Below are 6,504 nucleotides of genomic sequence, written 5' to 3'. Positions count from 1 at the left end.
ATCTCCTCTACCTTCCTCCCCCACAACAGAAACAACCTGTGAAGTAGATGAAGATACTGGATTTATATCCCGCCCTCTACTCTGAAGAGTCTCAGAGCGACTCACAATCTCCTTTCCTTCCTCCCCCACAACAGACACCCTGTGAGGTAGATGAAGATATTGGATTTATATCCCGCCCTCTACTCCGAAGAGTCTCAGAGCGACTCACAATCTCCTTTACCTTCCTCTCCCACAACAGGACACCCTGTGAGGTAGATGAAGATATTGATTTATATCCCGCCCTCCACTCCAAAGAGTCTCAGAGCGGCTCACAATCTCCTTTCCCTTCCTCCCCCACAACAGACACCCTGTGAGGTAGATGAAGATATTGGATTTATATCCCGCCCTCCACTCAAAGAGTCTCAGAACGGCACAATCTCCTTTCCCTTCCTCCCCCAAAACAGACACCCTGTGAGGAGATGAAGATACTGGATTATTATATCCCGCCCTCCACTCTGAAGAGTCTCAGAGCGGCTCACAATCTCCTTTACCTTCCTCCCCCAAAACAGACACCCTGTGAGGTAGATGAAGATATTGGATTTATATCCCGCCCTCCACTCCAAAGAGTCTCAGAGCGGCTCACAATCTCCTTTCCCCTTCCTCCCCCACAACAGACCACCCTGTGAGGTAGATGAAGATATTGGATTTATATCCCGCCCTCCACTCCAAAGAGTCTCAGAGCGGCTCACAATCTCCTTTACCTTCCTTCCCCACAACAGACACCCTGTGAGGTGGGTGGGGCTGGGAGAGGGCTCTCACAGCAGCTGCCCTTTCAAGGACAACTCTTGCGATAGCTATGGCTAACCAAGGCCATGCTAGCAGGTGCAAGTGGAGGAGTGGGGAATCAAACCCGGTTCTCCCAGATAAGAGTCCTCACACTTAACCAGTACACCAAACTGGCTCTCCAACGGAGCCAACTATGTACATCTCAGAGTTCCCACGCAAGTATCTTATTGGACCGTTCAAATCAGCTGGGGGCCCGTGATTGGAGCAGGGCAGCAGGGATGTGGATCCTGCTGCCCATTGTTTCCCGAGTCCCCAAGCTGAGTCCTACAGGCTCCGATGAGCCAGGCAGGAACACCTTCGAGATCACATACACACTTGAAATCGCATACACAACAATTACGTTATTTAATTTATTAATGTATCATATTTCTATCCTGCCCTCAGGGTGGGTCATAACAGATAAAACAATAAAAAACATCACAACAGAATCAGTTAAAACCAACACACACACACCCCAAAATAACAGAATCCACAAGATGGCATTTGCAATTCAACAGGAATTCCTACACAAAGTGCCCAAGATGACCACAGTGTCAGGGGAGTGTACATGAGCACCATCAGTAGCATAGTTAAATTAGTGAAAGCCCTAAGAAATACGTGGGGCGGGGTAGTAGAGCAGGGAGGCTGATGCAAATTGGACACCCACCACCTCCAACCAAAGGCCTGGAGCAGTGTTCCCAAAGTGGGCGATATTGCTCCCTGGGGGGGGGGCGCTGGAACGATCCAGGGGGCCAGTAGTAGCCTTGGGTGCAATTCGGGGTCAGTGAATAAAAATAGGGGGCGGAGGAAGCATAAGGGAAGGAGAGAAGGGAAGGGAAGAGGAGAGGAGAGTGAGAGATCAAAACATCACATTTCTGGAAGGGGTCCCAGAATTTCTAATTTAGAGAAAGATTCCAATTAACAAAATAGAGGGTTCCTTTTTGTCCGCTACTTAGTGTGAATTCACCCAATTAGACTAGTAACGAGGACCAGAACTCCTTGCAATTAAAAAATAAGAGGATGCAGTTTATGTACAAGACAGAATAAATAAAAAAAAAAAGAGGCGTACAGACAAACAAGAAACACAAAACCAAAAAACCTTCCTAGTCTATCCTAGCCGATATTTGCTACAGCTAGCGGCTTCTCAAGGTTGCTTGCAGGTTTCTCTCTCAGCAATACAGATCAAGTCAGGACAGTGGAAGCACTGAGGCAATTGCACCACAAACTTCTCTGAAGAATTCCAACCTGTAGCTTTCTCCTCACAAGGTTTTCTGCAGAGCGTCAAGCTTCTTACAGTCCTCTGGTTACCACTGGTGGTTGCTTCTGTTGATTTCGGCCAACTGCAGTGCCCCAGACAAAGAGTGTCTTCTGTAGGACCAGTGCATGGAAGTAGGTGGGATAGGCGACCACCTAGGGTGCCACCCTGCCAGGGGGTAATGCTGGGCACCCCCTTACTCCCCCTTCCCACGTGACATGATTGCGCCAGCCAGCAGGCAAGCCGAGAGCCCTGGATGGCGTTGCTTCGTCACTGCTTTTCTTTGCAGGGCAAACATTGCCTGCGCTTGTCTGAGGCTTCCAAGGAAGCCTCCAAAGAGCGCTCCATTTTATGGCTACCTGCTGCTTTTGGGTTGAAAGAGGCTCAGTGGTGGCACCTTCCCATCGTGCTGGTTGGAGCTGAAGATTTCCAGGGGGGCGCTGAAAAGACTGGAGGAACAATTCCATTTTGCAGGCCCTGTGGAACTGTAACAATTCCATTTTTCAGGGCCCTGATCTCACTTGGGAGTGGATTCCACCAGGCTAGGGCCAGAGCTGAAAAGACTTTGGCCCTGGTTGAGGCTAAATGGATGTCTTTCAGGCTGGGGATTGCCAGTAGTTGTTCTGAGGAGCACTGACACCCTTCTGGGGACATATCGGGAGAGACTGTCTTGCAGATATGTTGGACCCAGACTGCATAGGGCTTTAAAGGCTATCACCATAACCTTGACCTAATCTGCTACTCAACTGGTAGTCAACGCAGCTGACGCAGCGTAGGTGTTATATGAACTCTCAATGGTGTCCCCATCAGGAGATGAGCCACTGCATTTTGAACCAGCTGGAGCTTATGGGTCACATTCAAGGGCAGCCCTGCATGGAGCAAATTACAATAGTTTAACCCGGAGGTGACTGTTGCATTAATCACTGTGGCTAAGTCATTGGGGGGGGGGGGGTAGGGAACCAGGTAATGGAAGCAAATGAAAGGAACCGGCAGCAAGCAGTAGTATGATGAATGTCTCTCAATGGATGCAGCCAAATTTTCAAAGAGGAAAGGGCAAGGTTGTACTAATACCCTTTGGGTGTTCAGTTAGAAAACATTTGGGCTATGATTGCCTTTGCTTTAAGAATTTGCTAAGAGGTGTATTGCAGCTTGAAGAAGCTCTTTGCTAAGATGTCTATTCCAGCTTGAATATGCTCTCTACTGAGAGGTTTATTGCAGCTTGAAGAAGTTCTCCGCCAAGAGGTCTTTTATAGCTTGAAAAAGCTTTTGCGAAACAAGGGTATTAGTACAACCTTGTCCTTTCCTCTTTGAAAATTTGGCTGCATCCGTTGAGAGACATTCATCATTTGGAAGATCACACCAGGAGCGTTTTCCCACATAGCTTACCTTGGAGCCACGTCCCTCTTCACCGCGCAGCGCCTGCGCGGATTTCGCACCAACTGCTCCGCATAACCAGGAAGAGCCGCGGCTTTTGCGTCGCAGATGTAAACTGGTTTTTAGTGGTTTACATCTGCGACGCAAAAGCCGCGGCTCTTCCTGGTTATGCGGAGCAGTTGGTGCAAAATCCGCGCAGACGCTGCGCGGTGAAGAGGGACGTCGCTCCGAGGTAAGCTATGTGGGAAAACACTCCAGGATTACATGGAAAAGCTGGACAATTTACCATATAAAGGAAAAGAACTCTTGGTGTAAATGCTTCCTTTTGTTCAAAGGACTATTATGGTTGTTTTGATGAAAGCAATATATGTGGGTTAAATACAATTATTTATATTTGAATGGTTTTTCTTGTTATGTAATTGGATATAGAAGCTGGTTCACATGGGGCTTTTTGCTTTTTGTTTCCTTGTGGTTGCCTATATAGTCAGCTTTTGGTGTATGCCTCGGTACTATTTCTGATCAGTCAAGAAACCCAGCATGATGCAGTAAGCATGTCAGACTAGGGTCTGTGAGGAAAGGAAAGGAAAGGTCCCCTGTGCAAGCACCAGTCGTTTCCGACTCTGGGATGACATTGCTCTCACAACGTTTTCACGGCAGACATTTTACGGGGTGGTTTGCCATTGCCTTCCCCAGTCATCTACGCTTTCCCCCCAGCATGCTGGGGACTCATTTTACCGACCTTGGAAGGATGGAAGGCTGAGTCAACCCCGAGCCGGCTACCTGAAAACCCAGCTTCCGCCGGGGATCGAACTCAGGTTGTGAGTAAGGGTGTGCAAAAAATATATATATATTTGGAATTAATTGGATTCGGAAATATACGGGGCCAAAATATTCAGAATACCATATATTTCTGAACACTGGTATTCGGAATAGCCATATATGCTGGAGATATATGGCTATTTCCAAATATACAGCCCCATTATACCCTATGGCCATTGAAATCAACGGCAAAATAGGGTATATTTGAAACTGCCTGGAGGGGAGGCGATTTGAGGGAGAGCCCCCAAATTTGCAGGGGACTCTCCCTAACCCTACCCCCCCCCCCCCAGTCCCAAAAATATTGGGCCAGGGGTTCCCATTCCAGGGGCACCCAAAGAAGGTGCCCCTATCTCATCATTATACCCTATGGGCCATTGAATACAATAGCAACATAGGGCATAATCAGAGGCTACTGGGGGGCAGGGGGTTTGAAAGAGAGCCCCCAAAACTACAAGGAACCCACAGGGGACTCTCCCCTACAAAACCCCCAAGTCCCAAAAAGATTGGGCCATGGGGTCTCTGTCTTTGGGCTCTGCAAAAGGTCCATTGCCACCAATGCTGGGGAAAGCCCAATTAGCCACTTCCTCCACTATAATTGCTGTGGGGAAAGTGGCTCTGGCCAGAAGGGGGTTTGAAGGAGAGACCCCAAACTGCACGGCAGCTTCAGGGGACTCCCCCACATGCAACCCTCCCTGGCCCAAAAAGACTGCACCCATCTGTGGGCACTCCAAAAAGAACACTGTTCCCAATGGTGAGAAAAAACCAATTAGAGCCACTTTTCCCACTGTAATTATCGTGGGAAAAGTGGCTCTGGGGAGCAGGGTTTTTTGAGGAGACCCCCCCCCCCAAACTGCTGTGCAGCTTCAGGGCACTGTCCCACACAAAACCCACAAGGCCAGGGGGTCCAATTCCTGGGGCACCCAAAGCCAAACCTAACTTCATATCAGAGAATCGCTATAGGACCCAAATGCACTACATCAGGGGTGGCCAACAGAAGCTCTCCAGATATTTTTTTGCCTACAACTCCCATCAGCCCCAGCCAGCATAGCCAATGGCTGCGGCTGATGGGAGTTGTAGGCAAAAAAAAATCTGGAGAGCTACCGTTGGCCACCCCTGCACTACATCCATCTATCTACTCTATGAACCCTGCTGGCCTGGAACCAATATAAACCCAGATGCCAGCTCTCCAGCTCTGCCCCCAAAAATGCGGGGAGAGCTGGCCAAGCACAACAGGCATGCTGGTTCTGGATCTCTCACCCAGATGCCAGCTTCCCTGCCACAGAACACACAATGTACAGATGCCAGCTCTCCAGCCCTGCCCCAAACAACGCAGGAGAGCTGGCCAAGCACAAACAAGCATGCTGGTTCTGGGTCTCTCACCCAGATGCCAGCTTCCCTGCCACAGAACACGTAATCGACAGATGCCAGCTCTCCAGCCCTGCCCCAAACAATGCAACTCTCAAACAAGAGAAACGGTGGATCACACCTAGCTCCACATCATTCTGTATCTGACACAAAGTAAGAAGCATTTAGACTTACCTTGAGTGATGGATGGTTGGCTGGTCCAGGCTCTTTTGCGTTACCCAGGGTGCACCATGAGGAGGCGAGCCAGAGTTGCACCCCAAATGAGGAAGATCACTGGGAGGGCCTCAGATTGTGTGAGAGGAAGGGAACCATTCCTTCTCTCTCAGCTCAGCAGCAACACACCAGCTATCATTGTCCATCAGAGGGACCTCAGCATTGGTATGGCTGCTGGCTGCCTGTCATCATCTCTGGCACCTCCCTCTTTCTTCCTCCTGCCCCTGAAAAAAAAACTGGGTTATCCCGCCTGGGCCTGCAAGTGCTGTCTGTTACAGTTGGGGGCTGCAATGGCCCTTTCAGTATTATTAGGCAAGTGTGGATGGGGACTGGGGAAATTTGGGTTGCTTTGCAGATTTTAAATCAGCATTCACTTTTGGTTTGGGGATGGATGAGGGGTGGGGTGGGGTGCACCGCCAATCAATTTGTGAGTGAGTTTTTGGGCTGTCTTTGGACTCTAGTCTATGTTTAGTGGGAGAGCGTTTATACAACCACCTTCCAAGCGCAGACCAAGAGAGGATGCAGGCACAAGTAGATGCTCATTTCATTCACTCTCAAAGTCTACGTTCGGGGAGCCGAATAGAGGCAAGTTGACCTTCAGGAAGACCAACTGCTCAACTGTTCAGGGATTCAGGCAACTGCAATGTGAGCAGACAATGTCGCCCATATGTGAA

Source organism: Heteronotia binoei, chromosome 17 (assembly GCF_032191835.1).
Source record: "Heteronotia binoei isolate CCM8104 ecotype False Entrance Well chromosome 17, APGP_CSIRO_Hbin_v1, whole genome shotgun sequence".
In the NCBI taxonomy this organism is placed as follows: Eukaryota; Metazoa; Chordata; class Lepidosauria; order Squamata; family Gekkonidae; genus Heteronotia; species Heteronotia binoei.
This window is presented reverse-complemented; position numbering follows the sequence as displayed.